The following is a 17291-nucleotide window of genomic DNA, read 5'->3' on the forward strand; positions in this document are numbered from 1 at the left end:
AACACACACACACACACACACACACACACACACACTGGAGGAGAGAGAGGGGAGCTGTGGAAAATGGACACATGCTTAATAGCAAGTGACTTGATCTTAAATAATATATCCACATCTGCCACTGTTTGTTTGCAGATAATCCTGTTGAATTATGCATTAAGCACGTCACCCTCTATAGAACATACAGTGGACCCTTCATGCGAGCCCGCAGACTATTTTATAACATTTTTATTCAAATGTAAAATCTTCATTTTAATGGCATGAAACAGATAAAGCGCGATTTTCTCTGCGCGGAGTACGTACAGCCACGCGAGTTTTGTGGTCTGTGGGTCCAGATGTACCACAAAATGAAAGATGTACCACATCTTTCATTTTTTCTGTTTCACACACAGAGGCGATGTTTAAAAGGCTAAGCAACACAGTATATCGTATGGGTCATGTTTTATGATTTGCTGACCAATCACAGGTGATATTTTCATTTAAGTTTTCCCTGCTTGAACTTGAGAAATGGAAATGTCTGCTAATTGGAATCCACCTTACAGCCTCTTGTAAGTGCGTGGGTGCCTTTATATGAAATCTAATGTTCAGTAAATCAGTCCATCAAAAATCCCCCAGTGGACCCCTGCATGGCACAGTCCACTCCGACAATGGTGGATTGCTCTGTTTCATGTATTTGAGTAGTAGAACCATGATAATTCCCACGGTGCTGAATAAAGCCCAAACTGCGGTTCTCCTCTATGACTGTCTTACTGACACAAATTCACAATGTCTCATCCTATTTTTAGTGCAAACAGCACACACTTCCAGCCACAGTAACCTATTTTTTCTGTCTGTTATATGTTAATTGATTAAGAGTGTTGAGGAGGAAAACTAATTAGGACTAGTCTGGTGAGTTGGAGCAGTCTTTATTCCTGTTTGCTGTCCAGGACACCGTGTCTTGGACACCTGAGTTATTAATTTCTTGCAAATATTTGCTTGGAGATCTGGGGAAAAAATAAAAAATAAAGGTTAATACATACATAAAACACACACACACACACACACAGCAACAAAAGCAATACCATCTAGGTAAATAAAATAGTTGCCACACAAAAAGAGCTGACGCTGCCCTCTGCTGAGCAGTTTTACCCCCCCACTGTACTTCACACTGGGGTAAAATTTGTACTGGTTGTTGTTCTTTGCCATTGAAGTGTATGTGGTGTCTTCATACCAAAAATCATAGTTACATGTTCATTCTTGTGTTACAAACTGAGCATAGGAAAGTCCTTAACTGTACGTGCAAAGTAATGCACACAGTAATCAGGTTAATTAGGGTAATCAAGAGATTTTTTTAGAGCTTTTCCAAGACAGAAGCGCTAACTTGATGCTAAATGCAACAGAAATGTAGTCATTCATTACTTAGCTTACAAGACGTGTAGAAGACTCAAAGCCTTTCGTAGATCAGCCACTTCATATCTACAGTATTACTGAGCCAGTCTAAAGCAGGCTCTTCTAATTAACTCGCTCCTGTTATGGCTAGTTAGCTTTGAGCAACTTCCTGCCAATCAGCAGGACTGGTTAGTAATAACGTGTAAATTAATCAGTAGGTTTTCTTTCTTTTTTTTTGCAGTGATTGTTCCAAACATGCTTAGCCTAGCCTATCACCAATACTTAAGGCAAAGTTGTCTTCCAAGTTATCAAAGTTATAACATGTACATGTCTCATTAGCTTTAAATACTGAAGTCTCTTGTAGTTAATGAGCAAATAGCAAGCTACATAGCTTAGAGCTACTTTTTGACGTACAAAGCAGTTGCTGTTGTTTTCTTAGTAGGGACATTTTAAATGAAAAGAAGGCTAACTTCAAGCTTTTCTTTGGGTGGAAGCTAGCAGTTTTCACCTGCTCACAGTGTCGGTGCTAAGCTATGCTAGCAACCTCCCTGACCTCTCTCTACACAGAACACACAGAAACAATTGCAAATACTATTTTATGCCTCCAGGTAAGACATTCAAACAGCATCCAAAATATTAAGAATTTATTTACTTACCCTGCGACTGTTTAGCCGTACAAACAGCTGAATGTGAGAGTTCATTTTCATCAGAGGGAGCGTTTTTGATTGAAAACTCAGTTTTCATTGTGGAAAGCGCTGGGTGATTATGGATGGAAGGCCAAAGCGTCGAAAGAGGGAGGAAAAAAAATGTAAATGTGTATTTGTCGAATTTATCTGCACAAGTGGCGACGCAGAGGGGAGAAAGACAAACATACACACACATAAACCAGGCACACCCACGTTTTTTTTTCCTACTCTTGTTCCTTCTGTCTTCTTCTATCCCCTTATTCACTCCATCACACACACACACACACACTCACACACACACACGCTTGGCTGGCATGCACTAATGGAAAGCTGTGGTCTGGCAGGACTCATCCCGCCACTTTCGACAGTAATTGGCCGTTTGCTGTCAGATGGATGGAACAACACACACACACAGACACACACTCAGGCAAACAACACACACAAGGAAGCAGATTTGTGGATGTCATTTATCTTTCCTGACTGTCCCTGTTCCTGGTCTTTGTTTCCTCATACAGGCCTCTTTTATCAGGCTCTTTGCATCATGGCTAAACATGTGGAAAACACACTCTCGCTCTCTCTCTCCTGCCTATCCGCCTTAGTGCCTCTGACAGTATTAAGCCCATGGTCTGTGTGTAATTGCTGCATCTTTGCAGGTTTGGGATGATGTGATGGGCTTTGGGGATTTGTGAGTGTGTGCCGAGTGGCTCAAGGATCAAATAGCAAATGCAGGCTCCCCAATTAGATGTAATCCATTTATTTCAAAGCAAGGCTACACCAAAATCTGATGAATGAGGGGGAAAATGGACACAGTGAGAAAAGAGGGACGACGAAACTGAACCCTGGAGCAGACGTTTAGGTTTCATGTGGTTGCTGTAAATCTGCGTTTACAGTCCAATACGCTATGTCGACAATCTTTGCAGGTGTCGTGCCTATTCCAACGCCCAACGGTGCTTTTAACTGGCCGACTCGCACGGTCTCTTTCTCATCTCATCCCTTAGTTTACATGCTCTGTGTGTCCATAATTCCTTTCAGGTAGATTGATTTATTTGCTGTGGTACCATTACAGCACTATGCTGGCCCAGCAAGCTCAGTGTCACTGAGATACAGTGTCTCCATTAGGCCAGCCTACAACCCTGTATCCTTTTCAGGGATGCTGTCTGCCAGTGTTGTGCCTATGTGTGTGTAGATTTAACCATGAAACATAGCTCTGGCCAATCAGTCGGTGCCTTTTCAGAATGAATCCTCAGTAATCTAATCTTTCATATTGCTTGCCTTAATATGAAATAATAAAATTCAGAAGCAGAGATTCAAATCATAAAATGTATTAGCACTACTCGTGAACATCAAAACTCACGCCAGCAATAATTGACCGACTCGGCTCAAAAACTTGTCTTTCTCCTCATCTTCTTGGTAACCTGTTAACCTACTGCATGGACCATTACATGAACCCCTTTTTCTGTCTATGTCTCTTTCTCACTCCCATTTTCGTCTCTCTGTGTCTGCCCGTGGCTTGGGGCAGGCCCGGGGAAGTTTGACAAGATAATGAATTGCCATGCATGCTGCAATTTTTCACATTTCACAGCCCAGTAACTCTGTATGTGGCGGTGGAGGAAAGAATGGAGGGGACGGAGGGGCAGCGAGACACGGAGTGAGAGGAAAGGATGAGAGAGACACCAGAAGACAGATAAAGTGAATAAAGGCAGATGAAAGTTAGTCAGAGAGAAGAGAAGATGTTTGTCCATCGCCTTTCTGCTTTCATCTTCTTTTTGCCCGTGTCATTTCCCGGCATGTGTTAATGCAGACACACTCACACACACACACACACACACAGTTATGTAATTGTATGTGGAACACAGCTGCTTCCTCATGGTCGCAAAAAGAAGATGGGTGAGGAAAAAAAACAAAGGAATGAAGAGAAAAAGAAAGAGACAGCAGAACAGAGAAATGTAGCTGTGGCTTGTGTAATGCCTGATTCAAATGTCGGAAAATCAACTTTTTAAACAAAGCCACTTAAAACTGAATTGATAAGTTCTATTCAATTCAGTTTTATTTATATAGCAACAAATGACAAGAACAGTCACCGCAAGATGCTTTATATTGTAAGATAAAGACTTTAGAATAATACAGATACATTGATGAGCCCCTATGAGTAAGCACTTGGTGACAGTGGGAAGGAAGAACTCCCGTTTAACAGGAAGAAGCCTCTAGCAGACCCAGGTTCAGGAAGAGACAGTCATCTCTAATAACCGGCTGGGGGAGTTAGAGGAGGGACACGCACTGTGGAAGAGAGCCAGAGATGAAGAATAAAAATTGTGATGTCTTGGTTACAACTTTTAATGCATAATATTAGTTAATGTTCTTTTATCCTTACAGTTCATCCCTTTCAGTTCTTTTTCTCTTTTTAGGCTATGCTTACTTATTAACACATCTTAACCGGACAGTGTTTTGCTGTTCATACAGTATCCATCCTTTAGTCTAGAGGGAAACAGATCAGACATTATGATCACGTGCCTAACATTGTGTTAGTCCCCCTTTTTGCTGCCAAAACACCTCAGACTCTGTAAGGCATGGACTCCACTAGACCAGTGAAGGTGTGCTGTGGTACACCAAAATGTTAGCAACAGATTCTTTAAGTCCTGTAATTTGTGAGGTGGAGGCTTCGTGAATCGGACTAGTTTGTCCAGCACATCCCACAGATGCTCGATTGGACTGAAATCTTGAAATTGCCAATTGAATGCCAAGTCAACACCTCAAAGTCATTCCTAAAACATTTCTGCTTTGTGGCAAGGTGCATTATCCAGGTACATTATAATTAGCTTTCAACAGTAGTCTTCATGGAATGAAAGGGGTACATGTAGGGCAGTGCGATATGACCAAAATCTCATATCCCGATATAAGAATTCTATCATCCCGATAACGATATAAATCACAAAAATGTAACATTTTCTGTAAATTCTGTGAATCTCGGGCAGTTCGGAAGTGTTTCCAGCTGGGCGTCGTGTAGCTGGAGTCGAGTGTTTTAACCAATGCATGAAACTATACATTTTACAAACTATACATACTTTTAGACATAAGTTGTAATGGCCGCCGTTTTCTTTGTGAGTATTTATCACATGGCGTGCTGCGGGGAAAAGCCTGTTCTAACGTTTGAGTCTAAGGTCTATTTTTTAGCACCTGGCGGCTCTTTTTTACTTCTCATCCGTAAATAATCTGCTCTTTCACGTGATTCAGTTTATTTTGAAAAGTCTCAACAGGATCTTGAGCTTTATTGTGAAAGGTTTATGTGGAACATAAACAAGCGGACACGCAATGGTTTTACCGTCATTGTTGCTAACCACAACGCATAAAAACAGCTGCTTGTCTGTCATTAGTGTGGTTATATTAAATATAAGAGAAAGAGAGAACTTTAAGAAATGAATATAGCCACTACAGTGACCATCAAAACCATGAAAAAATATTACCGTAAACAGTTTAGTTTGCGACACCACGAAACAAATGATAGCATAAAATGAAACGATAGACGTTTTTATATCGTCATCCGATATATATTATTATATCGAACAGCCCTAGGTACATGGTCTGCAGAAAGGCTTAGGTAGGTGGTACATATCAAAGTAACACCCACATGGATGGCAGGACCCAAGGATTCCCAGCAGAATATTGCCCAAAGTATCACACTGCCTCTGCCTGCTTGCCTTCTTTCTATACTGTGTCCTGGTCCCAGGAAAGAAACACACTTGCTCTCGGCTTTCCATATGATGCAAAAGAAAACATGATTCATCAGATCACGCCGCCTTCTTTCATTGCTCCGTGGTCCAGTGTTGATGCTCAAGTGCCCAATGTTGGTGTTTTCAGTGGCCAGCTTGGGCATCATGACTGGTCTGTGACTATTCAGCCCCATAAGCAACAAACTGTGATCCACTGTGTATTCTGACGCCTTTCTATCAGAACCAGCATCACCTTTTTCGACAGCTTGAGCTACAGTAGCTCATCTTTTGAATCGTGAGCCTTGTGTCACCAGTAGGTCCAGGTGTACACTCTTCCAGTTCCAGTGGACCCGACCAGAATTTGTCTGTGATGGAAGATTGTGTTACTGGAAATTAAACCAAAAGCAGCTGTGTCTTCCACGATATATAAAACGCGATCGCTCCAGCTGAATTGTGTTAGTGCTTCTGTCAATTTTCATACATCTCTTACACTTCTTTTTTTCGACACCTTTGCTGATATTGTAGCTGTCAGAAATAGTTCACATCTGCAGCTACAACTTTTAGAAGCACCAGGCTTCATCGTGTTAATGCGAGTGTTTCCATTTCTAACTGAAACTTGCCATGCTTAGACTGATTGGCAGAAGCCCTGTTTGTCTTCGTTTTTCATCCTGGCGACTAGTCTAGGCTGACCTACTATTAGCCCTCTGCATGCTGGGTTGGACTACCCGGGAACTTTATGGTACAGCGGCTGTGTCTGTTTGCGTAGGTATTTGCCTATGCAGAAGAGTTGTTTGCAGTCCTCCAAAAAACCTACAGTGCGTAGCTCGGCATAGATGATGCTGTGCGTTTGGGTGAAGTGCTGATTGGGTGAAAAAGTGACACTTTTCAATGATTAAAATGAACCTCACTATGAAATTCTGACACATTCACAATTAGGAAGTAGTTGCAGATATTACAATCCAGTGACCGGCACAAATCCGAGAAGCATTTAAGGCTGTAACAGTAAACAGAGGCATTGAGACACAAGCACGCTGCTCCACTTCTTACAGTGTGGAAGCTGGTGCCAATTCTGCCTTCAATATGAGCCGCTCTAATCACTGCATTCATTCACTTTCTTTTTTATCATGCTCCAAACACACACAGTTATTGTCTTTTCCTCATAATTTGAAATCACTCGAGTCAAACGCACACACACACACACACATAGGCACTTGCCCGGGAACCCATAATTCAGTAAGTGAATAAGGCATTCAGTCTACGGTGGCAGAGATTAGATAAGAAAGTGAGCAGTCAGACTGCCGCGGCAGGAAAGCAGAACAAATGAACTGCACTCGTGATGGAGAGAGCTTATACTGTGAAAGCCATAGCCCTGATCTTTCAAGATGAGTGGTTTTCTATGGAGGGCAACTCTCCAGCAGTATTCACCATGGAGCGCGATTACTACAGTTTACAAGGAGATTTACCCATTCATATCTTCATGCTTCAAGCACACAGTGGGAATGTGCTATTGTGTAGTGAATCATCCTATTATATGTCATGTGTTGCATATATATCGATTTCCCACTTGCTTTTTTGTGGTATTTTAGGATCGGTTCTTGTCTGCCGCACTACCTGCCTTCAGATCTGAAGAGCTATCGGTTTCGTGTGGCTCTGGTGGAGAGATCACTGGAAGCAGTGGGAGACTGGGTGCTAAGATGCTAAGTTAACAACACGCTCTGCAGCACTGAAGGTGCTAAGCCTGGGAACAGCCTGCGATTTACAACCATTTAAATTCTATATAATTGTGTTCTGTAGGACATCAGAACTAAAAAGAAACAAAAACAAAAAAAAAACAGAAGCTGTTTATTTAAATAGACCCCATCGAAATAACTGATGATATTGTGTCTGGTTCCCATTGCCTTCTTTTAATTATATCTTGATTTGACACCTGAAAAGTTTATGACTCCATCCTCAGTAACTGACGGGCGCTGTTATCTTTCAATAAGCAGATTTTTACATTAGAAAAATATGTCAGTTTAATTGCAAAGCAGCTCTTTCTGTCAGATGTTTAAATGGATTACAGGATACAGTGTATCGCAATAATTACAGTAAGCAGGTCTGGTTTTTTTAGCTTCTCTCCTTTCTGCTTTTAGAATGGAGTTTGTAGATAAATGCACTTGTAATCGGGACGTTATTGGAAAATAAAAAAACCTAGGAGTGTCTGATTTTATCTGCTTTTATTACCGGTAAGAGAAGTCCTCGTGATCACAGGCTGAGCTCGGGTGAGACGCACTGTCATACACACACACACACACACACACACACACACACACACACACACACACACACACACACACACACACACACACACACACACACACAGGTGTGTTGTATTGTGTATGTGTTTGTGTCTCCACATCCTGCTGAGCTAGTGTTTGCAGACCAATTGGCTCAGGGATAAAGACTTGTGACCTGGCATCCATCCAGGCCTCTTATTCTCTACTCAGCCATCTCTCTTTCTCTCTCTCTGCCTACCTCCCTCCTTTACTGCTCCCCCCGTTGTCTTCCAGACGCCTCTTTGTTTATGCACATTTTGAATTTGCACATTTAAAATGGAAGTGCGATGCTAGGAATTTGAGGAAATGCCTCACTTGCCTCGCTGGACCGAGGTGGAAAAGTTGATCAAGTTGTCATATAAAGGCAGACAGAAACCTATTTTTCCAAATAAACAATAACACTGTAGGGCCGGCTTCCTCTTCCCCCTTTGTTCTTCTGGTTTTTTTTCTCATTTATTACTACAAAAGTGGAACATTGGTAGAACTCCCAAAAAGGGCAGCTAACAAAAACATGCCGTGTTTGGCCAGAAACATCTTTCGTGCACTGAAAGCAGCAGCACTGAAATGTCATAATGTTCCAGAAGTGCTGCTACAGCTCTTTTATAATGTGATTTTCTGGGAGTCTCCCTTTTATTTTAGCCAATAAATGCACAAAATGTCAAATTTTACTTTTAACTGGATGGCACTATTTTCCAGATTTGTTAAGCTTTGCAAGTTTTTCATTTCTTTTTAGTTTCTAGCCTTTAGTTTGTACTTAACCATCAGCCACCTGGGTGCTCACATGCAGTGAGTGTGCGTTTGTGTTTGGGCAATGACATCATTCGTAGTGTGCAGAGGATGTTGACAGTGGCTGAGGAAATGAGTGTATGTGTGTGCTAGCTTGCCAAGGCCAACAGCTGGCAGTACACCATCCAGGAAGGACTTACACATGCATGCATCGCCATTGATTTCACAAAGATTTCATATAATAGAGTGAAAACCAAACTATGGCTTTCAAATATGCCAGTAGATTTTTTATTAAATTGTAACTCAGTCTGTTAGTTAAAAAAAAACCCTAACAATTCATAAAGTTATGTAAGAAAAGAATTCTCACTTTGGGCCCAAAATGTTCCAAATGTTGGGCAACGATAAGAAAATGAAATATCGCGATAGAATATGGGTAAAACGTGCATGCGCAGTGCCTATGTTTTCATACGCACATGGCGGAAAAAGCATGACGACGATGGAGAATGAGAAGGGCGAAAGCGGATCGTTGAATGAAACAGATGAACCAGAACTGGTTTGTAAAAATGCTGCAACTTCAGTGGTGTGGAACTGGTTTAGCTTTCGTCTGTCAGATACACAACAAAGCACTATTTTTGGTAGAGCATGCTAGCGGGCTGTCGTTATTACCGTGTTGTTTGGAAAATACGGCACACTTAAAATCAATCCTTTGATTTTTCTGAAAATCAACAGAGCCCCTTATAATCCCGTGTGCCTTATGTATGAACTCTGGTTGTGTTTACTGACCTCGAAACGATTTTATGTACACGGCGCTCGAAAATCTGTCAAATGTTTCAGTACGACTTTGCTAAGCTACGAACCCGCACCGCTTGGTGGATTGTCGGAGCATTACGGCTATCGTAGGCAGGAGCCTCGCGGAGTGATACGTACTGTGCTTCAACATAATATTACCGTATTGTGTGTGTATAACCTCTTTTTAAGTTTTGTGGATATTATACATGGTTATGCTGAGGAAATGTCGGCCAATTTCCACTGGAAATGCCTTTTGGTTAAAATGTCAGCAAGGAATTTGCTTTTGCACGGTTACATTTTTATATAACTTTAATGCACTTAAAAAACAGCTGCTTGTTTAAGTGAAAATACATTGATGGGTTTTTTTTATTTCACTAATAAAGTTGTGGAGTTGTAAAGTATTTTGTCTAGTGTCAACTATATCGTCAGTTATATCGTTATCGCAAATTTTCAAATGTATATCGTGATAAATATTTTTGGTCATATCGCCCTGCTCTAGATGAGACCAGCAACACTTGTCTGAACCATTGATACACGACAGGATGGATCCATTATTTCAAGGCTTGTCAGGTTTTGTCCAGTTTTTGTTTTTAAGTTTTTAAGAATCGTAACCTCAGTTTCTTGTTCTTAGCTAACAGGAGTGGCACCTGGTGTGGTCTTTTGCTGCTATAGTCCATCTTCTTCAAAGTTTGACATGTTAAGTGTTGCTTGTAACAAGTTGCTATTTGAGTCGCTGTTGCCTTCCAAGCAGCTCGAAGAACTCGAGAAGTTGAATTGTTTTATCTGACACTGAGGCATGAAACAGCTGGAACAATGGAGGAGCAATAACAGCAGAAGAAGAAGAAAGAAGAGTGTGCAGTCTTTTTATTTTACACAGAGACCACGAATTGCTGTTATTCCTATTGATTTTACTTCACTTCTCTGCACACCCCAAATCCCACCTACACCGGTGCATTGGTCTGACTACACATCAGTGTCAACTTATGGACCATATCAACACTTGTTTGCTTCTTTTCACAAGTGGACAGCTGCGATCCATGGCCATTTACACATTTGTCAGTCACGTGTCTTTAAGGTATCCAGCTGACCACTTATGTTCAAGGTCAAAGGGCACCATCCTCAGTTACTGTATGTGTCATATGTGTCATCAGTCAAGCTCTGAGACAGACTAGCAAAAAACTAAAAGTTTGAGAATAATGTACATGTGCAGGTTCATCCAGCTGTTGACATTTGAAGGAAAGTCCTTTGCAACAACCACCTCGGTTCGTTAAAGACAGATTATTCCCGACATCTTCTTGTTTGGGTTTCACCAGAACACATTAGAGTTCATCACATATCTCTTGAGTGATTGTGATGAACAGCCATCCGACATTTGTTTGCTCCATTTGAGGGTGGCTGGCAAAAATCACTAAAATAGTATATATGAATAGCACATTTATAGCAGGGCAACCTTTAGTCCAGATTAACAACATATATTTGAACATAATCTGAATAGAACTGTGATTTTTTTAAAACTAAATATTGAATAATTAGCGAACCCCACTTAAACCCACTGTAACAATGTGTCTGTATGAGGTTTTTATTAAGGATTTCAGGCCATAATAAAGCATACCAGCACAACTCTGTGTGTGTGTGTGTGTGTGTGTGTGTGTGTGTGTGTGTGTGTGTGTGTGTGTGTGTGTGTGTGGGTATGACTGAGATGTCTGTGTTGAGGCTGAGACAGAGTTGAAGTGGGGACGGATCGTGCCGGGGTCTCAGTGCGCCTTTATGCATGCATGATTGGTGTGTGAGTGAATGCGCAGAGCGGGACAGTAAATGTTTCAGATGCAGTGAGGGGGATGACCTTGGGAATTTGTCTTGTTTTTCTTCACGACTGTACTCTTTGTCTTGGGTTAGGGTTGGGGGTGTGGTGGGAGGTAAGACAACTCAGAAACAATAGATGCACCAGAGCCACGCAAAGCTGACTGAACTGTTTCCACAAAGCTGGAAACATGTCGACTGTGTAGAGCTGTGTGTTGTAGCATTGAGATTTCCTTGAACTTTGAGTACAGTGAAGTACAGACCATCGTTTCACAAACTGAAGATGGGGTTTTTCATGTTGCCAGCAGTCTTGTTGTGCTGAAGTAAATCTAAACCCAGTCTCATTCTCCCTCTACCTGCTTTGACTTTAAATTACACCTAAATAAAACAAAATAAAGAAAACTATGAGTACATGATTTTGATTTCATTTTAAAACAGCCGTTTTGGCTTTTTTTATTTCACATTTGCATCTTCTCAAAAACTACTAAACATGAACAAAAATCCAGAGTAATCCATGTAAAATGTGTGAGTCATTAAGTTGATCTACGTTTTACTGTTACCATGTAATCATGTTTTGAATGATAATGTTTCAGTTTGGGACTAAAATATAACTGACTGGTTCATTTAGCAAAGCTTAATCATAGACTATCATAGATTGCATATAAATGATGGGCAAAGACTCGGTGATGTCAGCCCATTTGTTTGTGAACTTTGTGTATTATCAACAAATGCAAGCATGCTTGAGTAACAAGGCACATTCATAGACTGAATGGATGCATTGTCTGATCTGCTAATTTGTGCTAACGTATAAATAATGCTAGAAGAGCAAAAAATTAAATATTTACACATATAACTCAAATTAGCAGCTTGCTAGCAACCAAAGCAATCAAAAGGAGGGTTGCTTTTTCATGCACCACTGTAAACCTCCAACCAGTTTCATGCTAGTAACTGCTAGCACACTCCACACTGAAGTTACTAAGGTGTTACAGACCAGTCTCCACCTCTGTGTCTTTAAGGCCTAAATCTCCACATACCAACCAATGTCAATTCAGCAAATATCAAAAGTAAATCTGTTCATAATAGTGTTCAAGCAACACCATTTTCAGTGTTTGTTAAAAATAGCATGCGTTGAATCAGGCCAGCTGTGCTGCTTTAAGTGGACAAATACTTTGTTGTCTGTTGTCTGGTGAAACACTGCAATGCTTGCTATAAGGGGATATGTGGGTCGCCAGCTATTTTAATCCACAATGTTGCCAGGAATACCTGGGGGAATAGACAAGTGCTGCAGTGTGTGTGTGTGAGTACATGTGTACCCAATCCATATATACATGTGCATGTAGGGGGCCAAGGACAGAGGAGAGACAGGCAGTTTATGTCTGAGAAAAGGTGTGGAATTAGAGGAAAGTCTATACATTTCTTCATTTTTAAAATGTGTCAAATAAATTTACAGATGTTTTAATGATGTGCGTACATACTGGGAGAGTACCAGTGGTAAGGTTTTGGAAAATGAGCTTATTTTCGCTGTTTTATGTTAATATAAGCTTTTCAGTTTGGGGCTGTTGGTCTGATTAATCATCAAACACTGAAAGTTAAAAAGTAAAAGCATACTTTTTCTTTGCTTTTTTGTATAGATCAGTTAATCAGTGAATATATTCATTAATCAATCAATCTTATTTTAAAAAACTGAGTCTCACCTGTGCAGACCAGTGTGGCAGTACTACAAGGAGTTACAGAGAAAACAGCTTGGAGCCAAAATTATGACCCAAGATGGATTTTCCAATTCATACATGACCTCTGTTTCCATCCAGATCAAAGGAAAATTAACTTTGATGCCAACTGAAGACATGATGTGTGTGAGTGGAAGTGGGGGAAAGAGGGAAGACATCTGAATTATTCAGGGATGAACTGCAGGACACAGGAAAGTGGAGAAACGGAGTGTTTCTCTTTTACCCCCAAGACTTTGTAATATAGAGAGGATTTTATCGGCCTGGTCTGTAAACCACACACACACAGACATGTATGAGTCATGCGTACACCCGCCTGGCTTTTCCAGCAAGGCCAATGAGATCAGTGACTACCTCAAAATACAAAAACCTCTGGAGGTAAAAAACAGAGACCCCAGCGAAGAAAAAGTGTGATGACAGTAGCAGCTTCCCTGGAGTCATAAATGCACACACACACTCCCAATCTCATACATGTATCCTCCCTGATGGCTTTCTAGTGAAAAACTTTCCTCTACTAATAAACCTGTAGCAATAACGTTTATTGTTAAAGTAGCTGCCATGTAAAAGGGAGAAACATGAAATCAGTGCAGTATGGATAAACTACGTTCAGGTGTTTTTATTACCATTAAAGGCTCAGCAAAACAGTATTAATGCATATTTTTAATGCCTTAATCTCATCTGTGTTAAAAGGCAAACACCCATATGTAAATGCAAAATAAAAAAATCTTAACAGGTGCTGAATGAACAAAAAAAAACAATCTATCAGAGCTCCAGCACTCCCAGTTACATATAAAATGTATTTAATATACTTTGGCAATAAGAAAGGATGTATTTACATGGACACATCTGTAGCAGGGATGCAAGTACTGCAGCATTAAGAAGGCTCTTCATTCTCCCAGGATGAGGTTTAAAATATCTTTTTCTTGTGTGTTGAGATCCTGCTGGTATCAGTGCAGAAAAGAAGGCTTCTCGTTCACAGTACCTGAACACAGAGGAGTAACGGGGGAAACTAAAAGCTGAGCGAAGAACCCTAACAAACCCCCGTGGGCACCAGGGCTCCCTGAATCGTTTGGGAAAATAATGTGAGTCACGATCTCAAAGGAACTCACCACCTGTGCCCTCCACACCCATCATTAAAACGCTTAATATGGAGTTGGTGTTAATGACACTTAACATCTGTGCTTTGTTTTATTCGAAAACCATCCCAAAGCAGAAATATTCAATTTACAGCCAACGAGCAGAAGGCTGATACTGAAAACAACCTGAAAAGAGCTGAAAACAGTCATTCGCTACAACTGGTGCATTTAAAAAACGAAAGTAAAAACAGGAAAATGAAAAGTTTCCTCCACCTGTCAGCGCAGTAAAAGCAGAATGGAAACACGCTGGATGTCTCGGCGTGGTAGGTGGTGGTTGCTCCGCTGTTGCAGCACTTTGGTGATTTTGGTTAATTTATGCGCTCTGGGATGAGATTCTGATATCTGTTTGGAGCTTCTTGAAGTCGTAACAGTTTTATAAATGATTCAGTGTGATAAGATGTATTGTTTTTGAAGCTCGTGGTGCCTTTAATCTATCCAGTCTGTTACCCCCCCCCCCCGCTCACAGTTTGTGCTGTAATAAAGCAAAAACAACATCACGCTTTATGAAATTGTTTGACATCATGTTGGTGATTACATATTCAGGTTCAGACCAACTCAGCTGCTAATCCTGATGTCCTAAAGCACTCTCTTTGATATATTTACATTTAGCGCAGACAATGAAATGAAACAAGCGGAAAATAAAGGAAGGGATCAGCTGCTGTTGCGTCTTAATGGATTGACCCTTTCTGTGTATGAGGGTGTGTGTGTGTGTATGAGGGTGTGTGTGTGGTTTGATGGGATGGAGGAGGGATGATGTGGGGGATGAGGTCATAGTGTAGTGTGAGCATGCGTGACTCTTTGTGTGTGTGAAATAAAGGCGTCTGAAAGTGTGTGTGTGTATAAATGATGACTTCATTCGTTATGCATTTATTTATGATAAGTGTTAGGTGTGTGTGTGTGTGTGTGTGTGCGTGAGGGCGTGTGTGTGTTTACCACTTTGAAGGCTAAGAAAAAAAAGAACAAAGAGAATTTTCTATTCTTATCGCAGCGATTTTGGACGCTGAGGTCACAACTTTATCACATTTTTATTTTACTCTGCTCAAATGAGATACGGTTGCTTAGGACACTTCTCACAAAACTTCAAAACACAAGGAAGATACTGCATGATTCCTCATCCAATAATATGATGCATCACCTATTTCTGTTGTTTGCTGTTAAACAAAGGAAGTCACGATCACACGTCGCTTATGATGCTTATTGTGAATATAACATCTACGTGCCTGAAAGAAAAACTTGAGCTTTTTTCAGTTTTGCTTGAGCTTCTGTGCGTGAACAAAGACGTGAGAAAGCCCAAAACTGCAGTGTTGTGTGTCCAGTGTTGTGTGTGTTTATTGATTTTGATCAGCTGTTCACCGTTTACATTTCTATAAACTCATTTCAAGCTGAGATGAATCTGATAATTTGGGGATTTTGATATTTTCATGTTGTGAGTGATGCAAATCTAATTGGAACAATCTAGATGGTGGAACTAGTTTCTCAATTATTTTACATCCTGAAGGATGTGTTCACTTTGAATGGACCATACGTGTTTATATAATCCTTTCATTTTGTTTTTTCATGTTGCAGCGAGCCTTGTCTGTATCATCATATTTGATTGACTTTATGCTCTTTTTTAAGTTGTTGGCAGCAGTGCCACTATTAAAGTTTGCTTTTTCCATCAACAGTTCAGCATGTGAAAGCTAAGTGGAAACTCTGTTTTCCTCTGTTATCGAGCGTGAAGCGGCAGCATGTGTTTGCCAGGTGATGTCTGAGTCAGAGCACAGATGTGAACCCAGATGTGCTTTGCTTTATGAAAAGGACAGAAAGACAGTTTTGGATGAAAGACTTAACATTTTTGCAAACTAGAGGAGCGTTTGGAAGTGTGCTTAGGCTTCCATAACTTCGATTCTCAGAGTTTGGCTCTTGTTTTTCGATCAGAGTGTGCTGAAATCAGGGTAGCGACTTATGTCCAGATGGAGCGCTGCGTTACAAATACGCACGCTCGGATTTTCCAGTCGGTTCGAGTGTTGACTTAAAGCTTCTCGCTCTCCTCCTCTTTCATCTGTAAACAGTTCAAACAGCATCATCGGCAGGTCAGTGGTGTTGTTGACTCGCTGGCGCTGATAGACATCAGCAATTCCTCTGCGCACTCCCCCTGTTAGCCTTGCTTTTATAAGTGCAAGGAAATGTGTGTCTAAGTAAACAGGGGAGCGGGTCTGTCTTCTCTACTTGTAGCAGTACTTCTAAACAGAACCCTCCTCCCTTTTCCCAGAAGATTAATTATAAAGGCTATAAAAGGGCAAACAATAGTCAGTCAGTCATTTGAGATGATTGGCTCTTGGTGTCCAGCTCGGCCAGTCGATTGGTGGCCACACAGAACAATTTTCTCTTATCGAGCTTTCCTGCAAATAGATGCTTCCCAGCAGATGACTTTCAGCTGTGATTCCTGTAGATTTGTTTACAATGCAAACTACTGTTGGACTGTAGCTCCCACTGAGGTGAGAGCACAGCACTAACGCACACGTCAGCAACTGTGGAACAAGCACAAGTTTTACCCATGTAACCATAGCTACATGAAATTGAAATGAATACTGCTGATCTGTTTGTAAGATGGTTTATTTGTGTGTGTGTGTGTGTGTGTGTGTGTGTGTGTGTGTCTGAGGAATAAGCAGTCCTGTTAGGATCAAAGACTTTCTGTGAGGAGTGAGTTTAAAACTGTTCTTTTATAAGATGCAGACATGTTCAGTAGTGCAGGCATAAAGTAACAAACTTATATGTTCTAATTCAGACATTGCAGAGCTGTTGATGTGACCTGGCTGAGTGCATCCAACTAATTTTCTGTGTGTGGGTTTTCTTTTGTTCTGCTCCCTCTCCTCCCATCTCTCGTCACGTCTTTGTTTCGCTGATGTTCACCCTGCCGGCTGCTATTCTTTGGCCTTCACATCGCTCTGAGCAATGAAGATTAGCTTGACACATGGGACACGGACACACACACACACACACACACACACACACACACACACACACACACACACACACACACACACACACACACACACAC

General features: G+C 41.0%; 1 protein-coding gene across 1 annotated transcript in view; it reads left to right on the forward strand.

Moving 5' to 3' along the window:
* The window catches only part of klf7b (Kruppel-like factor 7b), a 64155-nt gene that overhangs the window by 1505 nt on the left and 45359 nt on the right, over positions 1–17291 (forward strand). The gene's annotated exons all lie outside the window — the stretch shown is intronic.

This window comes from Haplochromis burtoni, unplaced genomic scaffold (assembly GCF_018398535.1).
Source record: "Haplochromis burtoni strain Fernald_Lab_line unplaced genomic scaffold, NCSU_Asbu1 Contig_553, whole genome shotgun sequence".
Lineage (NCBI taxonomy): Eukaryota > Metazoa > Chordata > Actinopteri > Cichliformes > Cichlidae > Haplochromis > Haplochromis burtoni.